The 21,876-nt window shown below is 36.9% G+C and overlaps 1 protein-coding gene and 1 pseudogene across 4 annotated transcripts in view; both read left to right on the top strand.

The window, feature by feature from the left end:
* Positions 1 to 21,876, top strand: part of Pola1 (DNA polymerase alpha 1, catalytic subunit) — a 303,336-nt gene that overhangs the window by 94,138 nt on the left and 187,322 nt on the right. The gene's annotated exons all lie outside the window — the stretch shown is intronic.
* LOC101701281 (eukaryotic translation initiation factor 2 subunit 2 pseudogene) lies at positions 7,795 to 9,015 on the top strand (annotated as a pseudogene).

The following is a 21,876-nucleotide window of genomic DNA, read 5'->3' as shown; positions in this document are numbered from 1 at the left end:
ATTTAGAGTGTATGATGCTGGGATTAAGGGTGCGTGATTACTAAATTAGTCCACTGATTGGTTTGGCATGGTTCTGGTTGTGGATAATGGGAAGACCCACACTGGGTGTGGGTAGCACTACCCAAAGGGCAAGTAGCCTGGAAGGTTGAAAGGGCTGCTGCTGCTGCCTTGCTACTTCACTCCTTTGTTGCCTTTCTGCCATCTGGCTACCATGAACTGTTTCTCCTCTGATGCCCATCTGCCATGCGGCCCTGTCTTGGAACCAGCCAATTATGAACTGAAACCTCTACAAACTGTGTTCCAAAATAAACCTTTCCTCCTTTAACTTTGGATGTTGGTTATTTTGTCTCTCAGCAACAACAGAAGTAACCAATACAGTGGATAATTTCTTGGACTGTTTTTATGCCAAGCACCATATGATTTTGATTACTATATCTTTATAGTATTCTTGAAGTCAGGTATTGTGATGTCTCTAGCTTTATTATTTTTGTTCAGGATTGTTTTGGTTATTCTGAGTATTTTCTGGCTCCGTATTAATTTTGTGATTAGTTTTTCTACTTCTATAAGGAATGTCATTGGTATTTTGATGGAAATCATTGGGTCTGTAGATTGCTTTGGGTAGTATGGACATTTTAACAAAGTTAATTTTCCAACCCATGAGTATGGAATATCTTTCTGTTTTTGTGTCCTCTTCAATTTTTTTTCTTAATGTTTTACAATTTTTAATTGAGACATTTTCCAATTCATTGGTTAAATTTATTCCTATGTATTTTATTTAATTTCTGTGAATGGAAATTTATTTATTTTTTAGCCAGCTAGTTATTGGTATATAAAATGCTACTGTTTTTGTGTGTTAATTTTTTTTTTTAATTTCACAACCTTACCGAATTCATGTGTTCTAGCAGTTTTTGGTGCAGTTTTTATTAAAAAATATTTTACGTATAAGATCATGTCATCTGCAAACAGAGACAGTTTGACTTCTTTCCAATTTGGATGCACTTTATTTCTCTTGACTAATTGTTCTGCCTAAGACTTAGAGTACTATGCTGAATAAGAGTGGTAAAAGTAGACATTGTTATTTTTAGATATTGTTCATCTTATAACTGAAAATTTGTACTCTTTGGCCAGCTTCCCCTATTTCTCCCACTCCCTAGGCCCTGGTAACCACTATTACTTATATATGGAATCTAAAAATATCAACTAATAGAAGAAAAGTTTCCATATATATTCCATATATAAGTGATACATACTATTTGACTTTTGTATATCTGCTACTTTCACTTAGCATAATGTCCTCCAGGTTTATCCATGTTCTTACAAATGTCTGTCAAAATTTCTTTTATGGCTGAAAAATCGAGTCCATCAAAAAATGTATACATCAGCAAAGAAAAACTTGTATAAATTTTGGGGGGGAGGGGTACTGGGTATTGAAATTCAGACCTTCCACTTGCAAGGCAGGCGGCGGAACCACTGAGCTAAATCCCTGGCCCTTGTATAAATATTTTAATACTAAGTTTATTGAGACATCATGCGATTAATACAAGTTACCTTTGGGCTCTATAATTACAAGAGGTGCTCAAAGTGGTGGCCATTAGCTTCCAAACATTCAAAAGTACAGCAAACTGCTGGAGTGTGTATACATATTTTTAGCAGACTCTGTATTCTAGCATGTATGCTTGTGTGTATGACATTTTCTTCATTCAGTTGTTGATGGGCACTTACACGGTTTCCCTGAAAATATGACCTAGCCAGGAAATAATCAGCCTTGAAAACTAGAGATCAAAAATACTAGTCCCAATCAGCCTATTCTTGCCTTACCTGCCATTACTTTTCTCTGCCCAGTGACTACTCTGTAAGGAAGGTAAGACAGAAACTAAACGAAACAATTCACAGAATGAAAAGACAAAGCCACAATGAGGTACTATCTCATACTATTTAAAGATGGCTATTAGCAAAATAACAAAAATTAGATCCCTTGCTAACAACTTTTTCTGCGAAAAAGTGCCACTGGAATTTTGATGGGGATTGTATTTACTCTGTAGATTACTTTGGATAGCATAGATAAGTTAAGGATATTAATGCTCAATTTAAGGCCAACGTTTCCTCATACTAAGGCCAGATAAAGATGCTGCAAGAAAAGAAAATTACAGGTAAATAGGTGCAAAAATCCTCAGTAAAATACTAGCAAACTGAATTCAGCAGTATCTTAGAAGGATTGTACACTGTGATGAAGTGGAATTTATCCCTGCAAGACAGGAATGGCTCAATATTCACAAATCAATAGACATAACAGACTGAAGGATAAAAAACATATGATAATCTTAATAGATTTAGGAAAATCACCTGACAAAATTTAACATCTTTTTGTGATGAAAACTGTCAATAAGTTAGATATAAAATGAGCTCACTTGTACACAGTAAAGGCCACATACGTCAGGTCCACAGCTAACATCATGCTCAACAGTAAAAAGCTGAAAGCTTTCCTCTAAGATCAGGAACAAGACAGAGATGCTCACCCTTGCCACTTCTGTTCAACATAGGTCCAGAAGTCCTAGCCGGTGCAGGTAAACAAGGGAAAGAAAAGATACTCAAATCAGAAAGGAAGAAATGAAACTGTCTTTGTAGAGTACTTTTATGGAGAAATCCAGAAACTCTACCAAATAATAGTAGAACTAATAAATGAATTCAGTAAAGTTGCAGGATACAAAATCAACATACAAAAATCAATTATTTATATATACTAACTATTCAAAAAAGATATTAAGAGAACAATCCCACTTAGAGCAACGTCAAAAAGAGAAATATGCCACTTCACTCCAGAAAGAATGGCTGCTATCATGAAATCAACCAATAACAAATGCTGGCGGGGCTGTGGGGAAAGAGGAACCCTGCTCCACTGCTGGTGGGAGTGTAGACTGATGCAACCACTGTGGAAATCAGTATGGAGATACCTCAAAGAACTAGGACTGGAAGTCCCATTTGACCCCGCTATTCCACTGCTGGGGATCTTCCCCAAAGAATTAAAAGAATCATACCGCAGGGATACATGTGCACCCATGTTCATAGCAGCGCAGTTTATAATAGCTAATACTTGGAAACAGCCCAAATGCCCATCCACTGGAGACTGGATAAAGAAAATGTGGTTTTTTAATAAAATGGAGTACTACTCAGCCATAAAAAATGAGAAATTAGAGACATTTATAGCTAAGTGGATCCACATTGAGGCAATACTCTTAAGTGAAATAAATAGGACATACATGAATAAATTCCGAATAGTTTCTCTGGTGTGAGAAACTGAAAGTGTAAATAAGGACTAAATGTATAATAGTTAATGTGAAATAGAAAAGGGGCAAAGGGGAAGGAAGTGGGAGGGCTAGAGGAAAGGATGGAAGGGAAAGGGATTAATATGAGAAAATGGAAAAATAGGAACAAAATCTTTGTAAATAGGGAGGACTGGAGGGGTTGAAGGGAGGGCTGGGCAAGGGTGAAAAATAAGAACCAAGAGAGACTATGTAAAGGTGCAAATTTCCAATGATGAATGTCATTATATTGTATACCTAAAATGTACCAATGATTAGAATGAATAATCGATAATGCAAAATAGGAAGAAAAGGTCCAAAGGGTAGGGGTAGTGGGAGGGGCAGGGGAAAGGAAAGAAGAGAAAGGAAAAATGATGAGAAATGGAAAAAATGGAAATAAAGTCTTTGTAAATAGGGAAGGGTGGAGGGGTTGAAGGGAGGGCTAGCAATGGGGAAAAACTAAGAACCAAGATGCATTATGTAAAGGTACAATTCCCAATGAGAAATGTAATTGTGTTGTATACCTACAATGTACCAATAAAAGAATTTAATTAAAAAAAAAGAGAAATATGGGCTGCAGATGTAGCTCAGTAGTAGAGATGATTGCCTAAAACGTGTGAAGCCCTGGGTTCTATCCCTAATATTCCCTTGACCCTGAAGAATGAAATAATTAGGAATAAATTTAACCAAAGATGTGGAAGGCCTGTACACTAAAAACTACAAATCACTGATGAAAGAAATTGAAGAAGACACAGATAAATGGAAAGGCATTCTGTGTTCGTGGGTTATTTAAAGGCCTTTCTACTAGTTGGGTTGATATGTATAATGTTCACACAGAAAGCAAATATTCCCTCTTTTATTTCTATATTCATTTTAGACATTCTTAGCTGAAGTAACAGCTTGTTATGAGCATGAGTATAGAAAAGAGATTTTTATTCATATTTAAAGAACATCAGTAATAAAAACATTTCCCTAGCTGTGACAAAGAACAGTCTTTGTTTAAGGGTTAGGTATGTCTAAGGAAGTGACTCTTTTTAAAAACTAAGGAATAAAATATAATTCATCTTATCTTGTGTAAGGAAAATTGTCCTAACTTGCAAGCTGCTGAGTGCCTAATTTACATTTAAAGCTGAAGTAATGAAGCCTTTATTTTTTGCCAGAAACTCCCATTTCTCTCCCAAATATATTCTCTCTCAGAAAAAAAGCTCACTATTTTGCATGGCAATGTGTCTTTGCTGATGCAGAAAAGTAACATAATTCAGGATGAAGGATTAATTTAAACTTTCTTATGTGCTCTTTTGCAGGTAATTAAAATTATTTCTAGGGATCATAAGGTGGGTTTGCAGAGCACACCAAAAAGAATAGTTTTATCCTGGTGAATAAAGGAGGGATATACTCTTTTTTTTCTCATTGAGAGCAAGAGGTTCCTGAAAATTTTCATGAATATAAAATTTAAGTCTTAATGATAACTTTAGACCTCATGAAAACTAGCCTCAGGGGGTCCGAAGTTGAGGGTATTATCTATGGAAACTTTTAGGAATAAACAGTATTTATGTTTATTTAAATAAATCTTACAAAACAATTGGCCCTTTAATTTGTACTCTTGTTTAGAAGTGATACTATCTTTTTTTCAATTTAGTATCCCTAGTTTAATATAACATTTGCTTTGTTGCAGGTAATAAGCATGCTTCAGGATGGTTACCCTCTTCCATCTTGGCTGATTTTTTTCTAACTATTCATCACCTTTCTGATTTTCAAACTCAGAAATTGTTAATGTCCATCTCTCTGGGACTCCCTACTCACATCTCATTGACCTTCCCTACCCCTGCTGCTGACTCTTCGATGCCATATGTATGTGTCTTCATTCTAAAAATCTTTATCTCTGTTTTGACATTAGCTTTTACCTTACTTTCCTATTTTCAACCCCAGCTTGATCTTTCTCTAATTATTCCCAATAGGATTGAATCATAGTTTGTGCAATTTGCATATACTGAAACTGAATGAAATTTTTGAGGTTGCCCAAAAAATACACAGAAGTAAATTTGAGAGCATGCAAGTTCAATTTAATAAGGTTAGATAGGAGAAATTAGCATCATACCCTGCCAGTGCATATGAATGTATGTGTGCTTTCAAACATTCTATGTGTATGTACACCTTCCACTCATATAAATATAAATAACATTTAACCTAAGAACTCACAGTTAAGCTTCTCAAGAACTTTCAAAAGTTCCAACATGGTTGCTCATGTCAGCATAAGCAGTCAATGTGCGTGCTATCAATTGGTGGCATAATCCGTCATTTATTGAACACCTCTTTGGATTTGTGAACAAGTGGACTTACTTATAGCCTTTTGGAATCTTAACTGGTTCGCTTGTTACTCAAGCTTAAGAGTTCCAGATTATAGGTAACCATCAACTGCTAATTCCTGAAGCCAGATATGTGTCACCTATCCCCATTCCTTGGGCCTCAAGGTTATCCCAGATGGGGTGGGAAAGTCATTGACTCTCCCAACCCTGGCAGACTGGTAGTCATCAGAGTTTAGTAGAAGCAAAAACAACTTACCAGAAAGCAGTTGGAACTTTTGTTCTGTGAGTAAACTATGTTTCTTGTTTAAGCCTTTGGTTATTTTATTTTTAAAAATTTATCCCTGGGCTTTAACTTGTGTTTTTATCTTTTAGGAAAGAACATATGCATTGACACTGTGCTATATTCTTTAAGTTTTTGAGATGTAAAATGGAATGTTCTAAGTTCTTTATTGTGTAAAGTTCTTATTCTGTGAAAGAATGCTCAAAAGATGGTCTGGTAAATTTAGCATTATTTTACTCTTATTTAATATTCCTTGTAGTGGAAGTTTAATTAGAGTTTTTTGTGATCATCATGGTCATACCTACGATTTATTTAATACTTAATAATGAGTGATTGGATTTTTTTTTTATAGTGGTTTCAGGAGTAGTTGCATAAGATGTGAAATAAACCCAAATATTGAGGCACTTTTGTAACTGTAAATATCAAAATTACTGCCACAGTTTCTCAAAAATCAAGAAAAAGATTTTATTTTAGGTACAAAAGTGAATATTTACTTGTAAAGAAAAAAATCCAACAAATCTTGCATTTAAAAATTTAGTAAATATCACAAACATACGAAATCTAGAAAAATGGTGTAACTTTGTTAGTTGTCAGACATACACCTGTAATTTTTCACATAATTTTTATCTGTATATTTTTCTATATTATTGATATATGCTTGTGATACATAATAATTGCATTCTTTTATTTTAAGAGGATTTTTTTTTTTTGGTACCAAGGATTGAACTCTGGTCCTTGCATTTGCAAGACAGGGACCGAAACCACTGAGCTAAATCCCCGGCCCTAAGAGGATTTTTTTTAAAGATTAGCCTGAGTGAGCTGTAGTTCAAAGTAAGACTGTGGTCATTATTCATTACTTCTTTTCTTTCAAACAGTAATACTTTTAGGTTTCTGTGAATAAGGCTGCTTTTTAATGGCATGTTCTCCAAACAGTTGTTAAGCACCCCCTCCCCAATACCGCAGACCACATCTGTTCCTACTGTTGATTAGCTAGAGGGTGGAGAAAGAAGAGAGGCTGTAGCATGTGTAATTACCAGTAATTAATTCTTGTTGAGCCTCCTCATTTCCTTCTATTCTAACTCCACCTACTCTTCTTCCTGTCTCTGTTGTAAATTCTGTTTCATGTTAGCTACTTGTGGAAAATAATCTTGATGGCTATACAGCTGTTTCCCCTAAAATTTTATATTCACCTTGCATTGAAGCTTTTATTTTTCTTCTGGTGGCAGAATCTTTTGACAACTCATGCTAAGTAAGAAAATACAGACGTAACTGATCATATCTCTTGGGGCTAACTTTCCTGTGTGCTTACGCTCTGGTTTTTTTGGTAATATTTTCAATTCTCAGCAAATAATTCTCACATATATCCTCTGTTGAAGGAACTATTGCAAGGCATGATTAAATTTGAGGAAGACAAATGTAAGACATAGTGCTGGTCCTCAGTGTTAATGTGCAGTGTATTTAGAGACCTAAATAATATACACAGAAATATAACCATGTAAATTAACATATAATAGCATATGATAATTTTTTAAATTGCCAAGACTACAGTGGAAGTTGTACTCCAATATTTTTCTTTCTCTTTGGAATAAAGTAAGGGGAAAGGGAATAATAATTTGAGCATTTTTAGTTAGTATGTCATAGCAAAAGAGATATATCATGGGTTTGTTCTTTAAAGTTGATAATATATCTAATTTTCAAACCTTAAAAGCTTAAATTTCTAAGATGTGATGGTTCCTGGGAGTCTGTTTTTTAGGATAGAAGTTTAAGCAAGACATTTTAAAACTATTCCTTTTGTTTTAAAATTTATTTGTTGTTTCCTAGCAGGAAAGAGATGGCACCATGATTAATAGAATTTGGTAAAGGGATTATTTACAAAAATATGGCAGACGAGGAGGGCGGGGTGTCTTCCCCTTTCGCTGATGCAAGAACCTAATGTGGTTCTTGGAAGTGTATCGGCAAGAGCAGCGGTGACACGGGGGCCTGGGGCTGACCTGTCTCACTTCCCATGCTTGCTGAGCCCACTAGAGCTGCAGCCATGTCTGGGGACGAGATGATTTTTGATCCTACTATGAGCAAGAAGAAAAAGAAGAAGAAGCCCTTTATGTTAGATGAGGAAGGGGATGCCCAGACAGAAGAAACCCAGCCCTCAGAAACAAAAGAAGTGGAACCAGAACCAACTGAAGACAAAGATGTGGAAGCTGATGAAGAGGACAGTAAGCAGAAAGATGCTTCTGATGATCTAGATGACTTGAATTTCTTTAATCAAAAGAAAAAAGAAAAAAACAAAAAAGATATTTGATATTGATGAAGCTGAAGAGGGTATAAAGGATCTTAAGATTGAAAGTGATATCCAAGAGCCAGCTGAACCAGAGGATGACCTTGATATTATGCTTGGCAATAAAAAGAAGAATGTCAAGTTCCCAGATGAGGATGAAATACTAGAAAAAGAAGAAACTTTAGAAGATGAAGACAGCAAAAAAAGATGATGGTATCTCATTCAGTAACCAGACAGGCCCTGCTTGGGCAGGCTCAGAGAGAGACTACACATATGAAGAGCTACTGAACTGAGTGTTCAACATCATGAGGGAAAAGAATCCAGATATGGTTGCTGGAGAAAAAAGAAAATTTGTCCTGAAACCTCCACAGGTCGTCCGAGTAGGAGCCAAGAAAACTTCTTTTGTCAACTTTACAAATATCTGTAAACTATTACATCGTCAGCCCAAACATCTCCTTGCATTTTTATTGGCAGAATTGGGTACAAGTGGTTCTATAGATGGTAATAACCAACTTGTAATTAAAGGAAGATTCCAACAGAGACAGATAGAAAATGTCTTAAGAAGATATATCAAGGAATATGGCACTTGTCACACATGCCGATCACCGGACACAATTCTGCAGAAGGACACCCGGCTCTATTTCTTACAGTGTGAAACTTGTCATTCTCGATGCTCTGTTGCCAGTATCAGAACTGGCTTCCAGGCTGTCACAGGCAAGCGAGCACAGCTCCGTGCCAAAGCTAACTAATTTGCTAATCACCACTGATTTTGCAAAGCGTGTTCTGAGGAATTGGCTGGACAGGTTTACCATCAGAGTGGATATATCATTGTATTAAAAACAAGATAGAAAAGCTGCCAAGTTCTTTGGCGAGTGGTTGGTTGATCTGAAATCCTTGCCGATGCTCAAGCTGTTGACATACTTATTGCCTGCTTTAACAACTGTCAGAGAAACAAGATGGGGTAAGGAGGTGCTTTTTTAAAATCGTTCATAGACTTCTGTAAAATGCAAGATAAATTAAAGTTATTATAACAGTGAAAACAAAAATATGGCAAACTAGTGAAATCACAAGAGAATCTTTTGAACTTTGGGGCTAGTAATAGTAAGGCCGTTATCCCCTTAAATGACAGGAAAAAGCAGATACTTAACCCAAAACAAGGGAGCTCGGTGAAGAGAGCCTTCCAGTCATGGGTGGATGAGCGCAGCCAGTCCCTACCTGACCTCTCTGGAGAGAGGCAACCGCCTAAACAACTTCCCTGAATCCCCTGCCTTCTTCCTTCCCTCCTGATCAATGCAGTGTTCCCCATTAGCCAAACCCAACTGGAAACTAGGCACAAGAGAGAGCTTTTTTTTAGACCATAGGTCAGCCAGCCGTCCCAAGAGATCAGGGTGAAGCACAGGTAATATATTTGGCATATTTGGATACTTCTAAAAGTTTGCCTAAACATGAAAAATCTCTTGTTGGGTAACATAATCTTATGCATTAAATAATCCTGAAACAATAGGCATATGTCTGGAATCAGTCAGTATGCTTTATGACAAATGAGTCACTTCTCAAGTATGTGCACAGAGATTATATCAAGATTATTCCAGTTATGGATATAGATTAGTGATTCTCAAGTGGGCAGTTTTGTCCGTGTGGGAAATTTGACAGTGTCTGGAGACATTTGTGTATGGGCTTTGTCATGAGGATCTGGTGGAGGATAGTGAAGTTGAAGGGAAAACAACGAAGTGCCTATTGATTCCCTAAGTTTAGATACTCAGGAGATTGTTGAAGAATATAACTGAAGAAATGGTCATTACTTTTGGCCAGAAGGGATTTTCCTGACTTTTGAAAGAAAAAAATTGAGTTCTAAGAACGAAGCTGCAAGTCAGTGTAGATTTTGCACAATGAGTATGCGGGGGGGAGGGGTGTCAAGACCCAACAGATAAAGAAATGAAGCCATTGTCAAAAATTGGGGTATAGATTGCAAGCTCCTCAAGAGGCATGGACTACATTTTATTCATCTTTAAAAAGTTAAAGTGCCCTATCTTGAGAAATGCAGACTGTTAGTACATATTTGTCAGGTGAATGGGTAGCCCTTATTTGAGGAGCAGAGGATGCTGCCTGCAGTCACAAAAAGAAAGGCACCTTTAGACCTTCCTAATTTAAACTGCATATTGTTTTTATAATAATAGTGGTCATAGGTTTCTTAATCTGTTTTTTTTCTCTCCCCACTCTGTGACAGATAGTTGGCACTCATTTAAAGGATGGTTCACAAAGCATTCATATTTGGCATTGGACTCAGCAAAACCAGTCACTTTTCTCTAGCAATTTCTTGGGTAAATCAAGAGCAGCCAGGAGTATACAATTTACCAAGTAGTTCCCTACACTGTTTCAACTAAGTATAAAATCACTACAAGTTTTGAGTAAGAAGCTAATCTCTTTTGGGGCCATGACACTTTTGAATATCAAGTGAAAGCTGTGAATTCTTTGTCAGAAAAATGTCCATATATGCATGAATCCAGAATTTTGTGGATCATTAGGGGGCTTATAGATTGAACCATAGGTTATAGTGAGAGTATGTATAGTTTGAAAAAGCACATTCAAAATTAATGTTTTTATATTTCAAATAGGTTAAAACATCTAGTTTTAAAATAGGAACCTTAGAAGGTAAAGTGACAAAGTATTGGCAGATGGAGATAATAGAAAAAAGAGATGATTTTATCCATGTTTCTTAGTTGGAGTCATGGCAAAATCTTAAGGGATAGGGAATTGTGGGAATTATTTTGTTGTTGTTGTTTATCCAAAAAGAACTGAGCAACACTAGCTGGTTTTGCCTTGTATCCATTTGTTGAGAAGGCAGAGGGACATGGTAGGTAAGCACTTCATATCTGCAGGTCTTAACAGAGAGAAAGCTGTAGACAGACCTACTGAGAAGGGGCAACTGATTGGCATGGAACAGAGTATGAACAGAGACAAATTTTGTAAGCACTTGCATAGCTTGAACCTAATGCCCTGTTGTTCCTTTTCCTGATTTAATTCTTAGCATCTCCATTAAACAGAAACCAAGAAATGTGATTTTTCTGTTTGATAAAAGCTCTTGAAAAAACTTCAGTATTCTCTTACTCCATCTTCTATGGCATTGAGGAGAGCTATTATTTCAGAAGTTATTGTTAGTGTTTCCTGTATTCCTGTTAGTGATCTTAAGCTGACATGTTTTTTGTTTTTGTTTTTTGTACTGGAGATTGAACTCAGGACCTTGCACTTATGAGGCAGGTGCAGCACCACTGAGCTAGATCCCGGGCCCTGACATGTTTTTGATAAATCTCCAAAGCAATAGATATTTTGTCCAGCTACCTAAGCAATAAAAGAAAGTATGTATTGCTGTAGTAACCACAGTGGTGGGATTTTTTTTTCTGCACAGTATATTAACTAAGCAAAAAATTTAAAAGAACAAAGGCAATAAAAGTGATGTTTGTTAGTCATAGTTTGAGATATTTCAGGAGAGTTGAGATGTGAAGAACAACAATGGCCATATTTAGAAAGCTGCCTCAAACTCAAAAGTATCTATTGAAGAAAACTTGATGACAGACTTTTTTCCTTTTCATGAATCATTGTATTCCTATAAAAGCGAAAATTCCTCTTCATCTAAACAAATGGCTTCCACATCTGTTTTCTTAGTTGCTCAAAAGGGTATCTTCGGCTTGCATTTTTTTTTTTTAAAAAAAGTGTTTATCCATTTAAAATGAAATATTGTCAAAATCAGTTTATACATCAAAATCCAACTTGGTTTTCAGCTTTTAAGAATTGGTTGAGAATGATCTGGTTGCAGTGGTGGTGAATATAAGGGAAAAAAGAAAACATATTTGTATTTGGCATTGGTAAGTTCTTCTCCCTAATTAGACTGTTTAAATTTTATTGATTTATATTTAATTTTATATATCCTCTGGTTTGGGGAGCTGATTGAGTAGGTAACTGTCATTGGTTGCACATCTCAATATTTTAATGCTCTAGGCTCAGGGTTCTGAAAATAAGTATTGTATAGATTAGTGGCAGATTAGTCCTACTGACTAGGCCTGATCTGTAGTTGTCCTGATTCCGTTTTATTTTTGTTCCCATAATCACTTTCCCCCCTACTATGTCACTAGGAGAAACACACTGTAAATGGTTTACAAAATTCTACGTGCATTTTTCTGAAGCATTTGTTTAGTTCCCAGTGTTATGTGAGTTTGCACACCCTCAGGGATTTTGGTTTTATCTTTTTTAATCTTTTGTCTCTTCTTGGGTGACAGGCTACCATGTCCTTGAGCCCATCCTACCATTTAAAAATAAAGAATGAGAAGCAGCTGAAGTGCTGGCTCTTTTGCAGCTGACAGGAATCTGATCTGCTACTTGGATTCTTTATCTGAGTACCAACATACCAGTGGTGTGTGGCTCGTTCTAGCCATGTCATTTGCAGTTTAAGAGAGTGGGAGCAGAGGAGGTTGTCTGTAGGGGAAAGACCTTTTTGTTTTGTATGTAAAGGTCAGAAGAAAGGTTGTAGATCAGCACATGGAGCCCCACAACTGGTCCCAGGACTCCTAGCTTCTTACCACCCAGTGGAATTTCAGGGCTGTCATGGAGGTTTTTGTCTTTTGAAGAAGATCAAACAGGCTCCTCCCTACCCATCCATCCCCTGAGCTATTGAAACAGTGACTTGCTCAGAGGTTAAAGATCCGTGAGAATGGTGAGACATTTGATGTTATAATATCTAATTAGTGGCAATGGCGATTAATATAATTATGGCCAAGTTTCTGTGGAAAGATATGAAGAATATAATTTGAATACTGAGGAGAAACTCTTTTCCCATCTTTTCCTTGACTGGGTTATTTATACCATAACTGCTAATGAATGGCAGCAAACTTGATAGAAAAAAGAACACCTTCCACTTCAGGGCAGAAGAGAGTTGCAGGGGAAAGGATGGCTCCATGGGATCCATGGGGAGCACTCCACTTCTGATATAAATTGACTGGTGTTTAGTCTTCCTGTTGAGCCCATCAACATTGCCTTAAGACAGCCATGGCAGAGGCTTTGCTTACTATTTCTTTTTTTTTTTTTTTTTGGTACAGGGGATCGAACTCGGGTCCTTGCGCTTGCGCAGCAGGCGTCGAAACCACTGAGCTAAATCCCCAGCCCTTTGTTTGCTATTTCTGACCTGCAGCCTGTAGTTCTTTTGGTGGCTCATGAAAAGGCAAGGTGCTCTCCCTTTTTGATCTTGTTCAGAGGAGTAATACAATTATTTGTATTATGCACTAGCCAGCTGTTAGGATCATTCTCATTAAAGGTCACTATTCGGTGCCTGGCTGTCTGACTGGCAGCTTGCATCAGATTTGCTGATGGCCCCTGGTTTGTGTGACACCTGCCAGTTGTGACAGAAAGAATGGAGACCTGATAGCTGAAAAGGAATGGAAGGTACTAGAGAAGGAATGAAAGATCAGATGCACCTGTCACCCTAGCACCATTACTGTAGTTTGGGTACTGACTTGCCTAGTCTCCCTTTTCTCTGACTACCTTTTCAGTGAGCTGTGTCATCCATTCCAAAGGTTCTGATGTCATCTGAATGCTGACATTGTTTTGATTTATTCATATATTGTATCTGTTGAACATTAAATTTCTTGTCAAACCTCTTAGCTTTTGTCTGCCTTCCCATGATATTTGTTTAGATGTCCCAAAGGCATACCCTGTTTGATTTCAAAACTGCTGTTATGGTTTTGCTCCCCAACCTATGTTCCTTCCAAGATTCTCTGTCTCAATGATGGCACACTGTTTACCCAGTTGTTAAGTCAAGAACATGAGTATCGTTCTTGATTCCTAACTCTTCCTCATGCCCCAAATTCAGCCTGTCACCAAGTTGTGTAGATTGTACTTCCTAAACATCTGTAATTCTCTATGTCTGGTACCACTGCTATTATGCTATTCAGGCTTCAGTACATCTCCCTGGACATTACCCCCATCCCAAGATTTTTTCCCCCATATATTTTATTGTCAGAGAGACCTCTTTAAACTGTCAATCTGCTTACACTACTCCTGGATTTAAAGTTCTTACTGTGGCTTACAAGGCCCTTCACAGTTGGGCCTCTATCCCACCCTCTCTGCACTTTCCCTGAACATTCTAGTCTCAGAATAATTTTTATTGTCTTCCTGTTGAAAAAGAACTTTTTTTAGCTTTTTTGAAAACTTAATTTTCTGTAATCACCGTTGAGAGTTTCCCCATGTTCTTTGGATCTTCATAAACTTTTCCTTCCATCTTCTATAATTCTCTGTGACTTACCCCGTCCTTACAGGCAATCTGTTTCCATGAACTTCTCTCTAACTTCTGCCCTAGGTGCTCTTATTATATACATGTGCAAGTATGTATGTATGCATGTGTGTCTTCCAATTGCCTATTTACTTAGCTACTCTATTAGATGTTATATACCTTATAAGAAAGAAGGATCATGTCTGAAGAATTCATCTTTGTGTTCTCTACCACTTAATACATGAGAATTGTTCAGGAAACACTTTTTGGTGCATGAACAAGTGACTTCCCTTTTGAGGTTCTAAACAAAAAGAAAATACAATCCTTCCTATAATTCATATCAGATTCTTGAACTTTGGCCAATTTAGAGAATGAGAATGTTGACTTTGAAAGTTGAGGGGAATTATTTTTCTTTAGCATTGAGTAGCTAAAGCTTATATAGCCTTTATATTGCTTCTTCATATTCTGAATCTCTAACCTAAATGATTTTTCTCAACTTGATCTGTTTCTTTCAAACTTTCTCTGGATTTTTCCCAAAAAACTTACAGAAGATAATGGGAAAGGAGAAAAAGTAACTGATAAGAATCTGTGATTTCAGTGATGCTTAAAAATATTTCTTCTAGCCAGGCATGGTGGTGCACACCTGTAATCCCAGCACTTGGGAGTCTGAGGCAGGAGGATCACCACGAGTTTGAGGCCAGCCTGGGCTACGTGTGAGTTGAAGGCCAACCTCAACTACATAGACCTGTCTCCAAAAAAAAAAAAAGTTTCTTCTAGAGGCATGCCTTGCCGACAAAACATTGTTTTCTGGGCAGGTGAACATAATTACACTTTCCTAAAACTAGAGCATCTTGTTGAAAGAAGATTTTTCTTTGAAGTGGGAACCCTATATATATATTAATAATAGCTAGCTCATAGAATATGTTTTTTGAATTTCTAATAAAATGGAGGATGGGGCAAAGGATGCCTTTTGTAAAAAAAATAAATGAAGCAGTATTTTAGGAGGGCATGTAAAAAATATGGTCATTATAGGACAGAATTTATTATGTAGCTCTATTACTGAATAAAGGAATTACCTTCTGTGATAGTAAGCTTAAAAGGTTCTGTTTCAGGCTGGGGTTTAGCTTAGTGCTAGAGTGCTTGCTTAGCATGCACAAGGCCCTGGCTTTGTGCCCAGCAAAACACACACGCACACACACAGCCTCCCTCTTCTCACCTCCTTTTAAGTGGGGAGTAATGAAAGGCAGTCCAATGACTATCTTGTTATGCAGGGATCCTAAAAAGATTTCCAGAAATCAAGAATGTGCCTGTCAAAATGGTGACATTTACACGTTGGTCACTCTTCAGCTTCTGGTTCTCCAGACCACCAGCTATGTGCTTCTCCAGGATAGAGCTTTGAGTCATGTCCTTATTAATGACAAGTGACAACCTGCCATTTGTAGGGGTTGGGAGCTCAAAGTTTTCCAGTCAGATTTTTCCCATGACCTCAGTTATAAAGAAAATGTTACAGAGTCTAGAAAATGCTAATATCCTTTTAGCTGTATTATCTTGATTGCAATGCTTCAGAAATGCCCAACTTCATTATCTGAGCATAGCCAGCCTGACGCCTTCTTCTCAAATAGACAATTATGATCAATTAGGCACTTTCAGGCCTTATGGAATACTTAATTTTATTAGGCAGTTATTTGTGCTTTGAAAGAGTTAATGGTAGCTACCCAAGGCATTATTAGAAATTAGAATGTCCCAAAATAGAAAGGCTATTTCCTTTGTGTGTGGCACTGTGGTGGAAATGCGAAGCATAGTTTTTACTGAGTTAAAGGGTGAGGGAAGGCAGGGTGGGGGAGAAAGTTACATGTAAATCATTTAGCCATTAACGTAATGGGTGGGTTTATAAATCTTATTACTATAAGCCCTTTTCATTTCCACTGAGGCCTGGTGTATGCCTGATCCCACTAATGTAAAATTCATTCTAAGTGATTACCGAAGTAAGACATTCTGAGTCAATTTTAATCAGGTTGTGTGAAACTTGCTTGAGCACTGATGTTCAGTAAAGCACGGACATAGTTTGGCCGTGTCTTAGCCCCCCAGATGAGTCATACTAGGAATCAATCAGAGAGCCAAATCTCTGAGCCTTTTGACATACACAGTACATGTTTTTCTGGGAGGGAAATACACTTGTAGCCAGGGGCTGAATATGCTTGACTTATAAGCAAGGGTGAGGCCCTTTGGGTGGGAATGTCACTAGTCTTGTGGACATTTGTGAATCCTAAGGAATATGAATGTTCTATTCTTGTGACTAATTTGGGCATCTTCGGTGATACTTACATTTAAACCAAAATTTCAAATTTAATGTGGACTCTCTTCCTAGAAAAATGCATATAGGTAATAGCAGTCTCAAGGAATTTTCAGATTTTTTGACTGACTTTACGTTAATATCTCCTGCTCTAGTTTCAATCTTAGGGCTTTTTTTCTCCTCCTGGGAATGTAATATGTTAAGAGTACAGGCTCATACTTGAGCTCTCCTGTTGGTGAGTAGATTTGGTTCAAGGGCGCTTTAAAGCCAGCTCTACGAGCTCTCCAAGGTCCTGTGTCAGATATAACCCTGTTTGGCCGTAGTGCTCATAAGTTTAAATGAACCATACGGGACGTGAGCTTCTAAACCAGAGGTTTGAATGGAGAAAGACTAGGGAATAAGAATGTTGTGAAACGAACACTTCTTTACTGGTAAAAAAGAATTTTTAAAAGTCAGAATGTAATGAGTTTTTAAAAATCCACAGAACAAATAAATACTCACATGAAGGATAAGAAATTATAAGACAAGGGAGAAGTTCACTTTCAAATTTCACATATTTAAAGCCATAATTAAAGCTCTGTCAAATTGTAGAGCGATATTCATAAATATTAAATGTGCCTGTTGGGGAGAAGAAACCTTTTGGAAAGCATTGTTTATTCAACATTATTTTGTATTTATTTACACATGAGCTACCAGAAGGTCTAAGTTGTAAATTAAGGATTTAAAACAAAATCAGTTTACCTGGAAAGCAAGAGTTGTGTAGGACAGATACATTTACAGTCAAGTTTATAATTAACAGGACTTTATCATTAGGGTAGAAATTCATTTCTCTTGAATGAATTTTGTTTATATAAAATACATTGTGTTTAAATGTGGGATTAAAACTGATTTACTTTTTATTTCTTGTATGGAGAGAGCCAGCATTTAAATGTGTACAGTGTGGGGGTTTAATTGCAGCCTTTTGTAACTAACTTTAGGGTCTTCTTGTGGGGATGTAGTTTTTGATTGATAGTGGCTTTGTTCTTTCAAGCTGGACCACTGAGGGTTTTCCTTCTTTTACTACATCCTAAGAGACAACTTGCTGAATTATTGCTATGTGCCAGGGATTGTATTAGATTTAATTACTATGATATGATCTCTGCCTGTAATTGCTTTATACTCTCTTAACCTTACCTTCTGTAACAAAGTGGTACATTGTGATATGTACAGGGTACTTTGGTGGGCACAGAGGGCCAGCATATTCATAAATATTGGGTTGGGGATACCAGAGAAGACTTTTTTGACATTCTGAAGTTCTTTAACAAATAAGTAGATATGGAATAATAACATAATGGTTATTGAGTACTTTTTTCTCAGAGAGTGTACAAGTCTGCGTGTATTTATGTTTATTTACATTTAATCATAGTAGCCCTAGTATAAGGAAGCTTCATTTATTATCTTCATTTTACAATTCAGGAATTGGATGCTTAGAGAGGTGGTATTGTTTGCCTGAGGTCACACAGCTTATAAGCAGTGCTGTTAGACTTTGAACTCAGGTAGCTTGTGTTAGGTTTTCCAGAGAAACAACCAATAAAGAGATAAGTGTGTGTGTGTGTGTGTGTGTGTGTGTGTGTGTTTATGAATATTATACTAAATGCATAAAGCGATATGTAGACAACTTGTGAGCACTAACATATTTCTAATTATTTTACAATCACACACCCTTCAAAGGCAACCTAGAATATGGAAATACTGCCTTACAATGTTGAATAGGAGCCTAGAGCAAGAGAGGAGTTAAGACGCATCAGTGATTCTCAGCCAGGGCCATTTTGTCCTCAGGAAACATTTGGCTGTATCTAGAGACAGTTGAGTGGGCAGTGGGCAGCATAAGCCCGAGCTTGTGTATGTACTCGTACATTACTGAAGTCTCATGGCTAGAGGCAGGGATGCTGCTAAACTTCTTTAAATAGACACAGGGTAACTCTCTATGACAAAGAATTACTGACTGAAAATGTTAATAGTGCCAAGGTTGAGAAACCCTGATATACACACACACACACGCACACACACACACACTCCCTTGGGGTGGAAAAGAGTTCTTAACAGAAAAGTATTGAAGTTTCTATGTACTGTAAATACACTTAACCACTTATACTAAATGCATAAAGCGATATGTAGACAACTTGTGAGCACTAACATATTTCTAATTATTTTACAATCACACACCCTTCAAAGGCAACCTAGAATATGGAAATACTGCCTTACAATGTTAATTTCTCTTGTTGGATATATTAATGCCCCCTTTCCCTAATACTAAAGAACTGAATGTGGTTGAAAGATGGAACAACCAAATACAGACATTTCTACACATTAAACTTGAATTCTAGATTTTTTGATCTGAGAGAAATCTCAACTTCTTTATATTATAAATGAAAATACTGAGAATTAGAGGGAAACCAGCTTGATCCCAAATCCTTTAGCTAATAATTGGCAGTTTAAACCAGTACTCAGATTTTAGAGCGCTGACTTTAAAACAAACAAACAAATAATATTCTTGTCATGTTTCATCTTTGGAAAACAGTTCTTTTTATTCCTAACCAGTTCAGGGAACTAGGTGGTAGTATCACCCCAATTTTAGACAAGGTAAAACTAAGGTTTAAAGACATCAGTAGGTGACCCAGTATCATAAGTGTTAAGTGGTGGAGACAGGAAGTGGGGTGCTTATTAAATCCACAGCTCTTATTTCTTTAACATCTTATAGAGAGAATATATATGTAAGAATTAAGAATAACAGAATAGGAAAAAGGCAATCTAATATAATAAGGATGGAAGAAATGTTCATCAAATGGAGAAGTAAAACAGTCCTGTTGGGAAACTGCTGAAATTTGGAATGGGGAACACTTACATAATAGTTGCATTACCAACTATCATAATATTTGTATTTCTTGTCCTTTTCTCTTCCCTATCCTTCAAAACTTTTCATTTTACTATCCCTATTATGCTAATGTATTTTTTAAAATTTCCAGTTTATTTCTAATTATGTCATCAGCAATGGAAGAATCCTAAAACCATTGAGATTTCAGTTGTCATTCTGTTTATGTATTATTTTTGTAGAATTTGACCTTACTCAACATTTTCTTAACTTGTAGGATTTTCATTGTGCTTAATATCTGAATCATGCACCAAAGTGAGTTCCTTAGTAGGGGTTACTATAGTAGATAGATGTTTTTAGAGTAGGGCCTTAAAACTTGTGGGGGTTTTTTGTTTTTGTTTTTTTGGTTTTTCTCTGTTTTGCTTTGTTTTACTGTGGAAAGCCTGTGTTTTCTCTCTTGTGCATAGCATTGATAAACACTGTATTAGTCTCTAACAGCATCTAAAAACATTTCACAACCTTCCAATGCATTGTAAGACAATAGCATTCTGCTTAACAAAATACAAAGACCCAGGTGTCATCCTGGACGTGTTAGGAGAACCTATAAATATATATCTCAGTAGTAAAGGTCTTAGGTTGCTGTTGTTAATCTTGGCACAACAAACATGCTTTCTGCTCAGTAGACTACATATTGTGGACATATTCCTGAACAAATTATTTTCTTAAGAAAAACAATTTTTTGAGGTACATTAACAGTTTTTTTCTAGTTTCCACCACCCCTATCCAGCCTTCAGAGGCTCAGATTGGGGTTAAAATATCTTTTCATATTATTTTAATTATTGCTCTCCCCACCCCCTACTCCTTTGCTGTTTCCCCCTCCTCTTTTCCCCTAACGGCACTGTTCTGCAAAGCCTGCAATGATTGATATGATGGCAGTGCTGTCATTCTTTTTAACCAAAAAAAAAGTCATTTTTGTTCTAGTTATTTTAATAGAGTCCCATTAAAGATGTATTGCTGACTGAAATATCGGCATGAAGGGCTCTCACTGAGCTGAGCCCAGGAATTAAGAAGTCAGGAAATCGGCTGCTGCATTGCAAGAGAGCCTTGTGTGACACCGAATCTCCTGATTGGGGAGATCATTACTGCTATTATGACTCGACTTGCGTAGGAATTTTAAATTCCATCTGAATGTCAGTAATAACCCTCTTAGCAAATTATCCTGAATAAAATCACGAAGGCATTTTATATAATAGGTGTTGAATTACTGGATAGATTTGCTAATTAAATACTCTTTGTTCTGCTGCAGTTGACATTACAGGGTAAGATCTTGAACAATTATTCTCAACAGCTGTACTTTGTTAAGGGAAAAATTAACCACAAAGTTTATTTTTTTACACTTGAAGTTGGCAGATTTTTGAAATGTGCTTGAAAAAATTCCATCATCCAATTGGTAATGAGTAGATAAATATGCAGGTGTTGCTGTGAAATCAGATAACTGCAGACTGCCTTATTAATGAATTTAGCAAGGCTTTATACCCCTGTTTTCTAGCTGTTGGCACTTATAAAATGATTTTCTGTCAGAATGGGTAGCTTTAATACTGGGCTTGTCACATCGAAGTGACTTTATAAACGGTCATCTTGTAATCACTGTGCCTTGTGTCCAGTAGACCTTTCTAGGTACCCATGACTATTTTTAAAAATGCATTTCTGCAATGAGGAAAATATCTATATGTATATATTTTTGACTATTGGCTTGTAGAATATTCATGTAGGTTGAGTTTCTTAATGTAGTAGGACATAATGAAAAGAAAATGAATATAAGGTGCAGCTCTTGACTAGCTCTGTTACTTGGGGCAAAATCTCAGAGCCTAATTTTCCTCATCTGTCAAATGGGGGCTTATGATCCTGTCTACTCTTTAGGATCATTCATTCGGCATTCTACAAATATTTATTAATAGCTCCCATGTACCAGGCCCTCTGTTTGATACTAAGAATTTAATGGTCCACTGAGTATCCAGTAGCTGAGTCCATCCCAGGGAGCAGTTTGAATTGAAGGCTGGGCCTGGGAGTAGCTTTGGTGTGGTCCTGCTCATCAGCACACGAGTAAGCATTGGACTGAAGAGAGCTCTGTAGTTCTCCCCTGTAGAATTGCTGAGGGAAGAAGCATGAGAAGTCAGAGGTTAGCCTGGTTATGGGTGGTCTCACCCTGCTACTTCCAGTTGACAAGTTGGGGTTGAGGACCCTAAACCTGAGACAGCATTGCCACCAGCTCCTAGTGCAGTTCACTATAAAAGATGGTGATTAAAACTACCC

The sequence above is a fragment of the Heterocephalus glaber genome, unplaced genomic scaffold (assembly GCF_053883595.1).
Source record: "Heterocephalus glaber isolate CG9 unplaced genomic scaffold, H.glaber_assembly_v1.0 deba00001594, whole genome shotgun sequence".
In the NCBI taxonomy this organism is placed as follows: Eukaryota; Metazoa; Chordata; class Mammalia; order Rodentia; family Bathyergidae; genus Heterocephalus; species Heterocephalus glaber.
The sequence above is the reverse complement of the archived record's forward strand: the minus strand, read 5'-3'. Positions and strand labels throughout refer to the sequence as shown.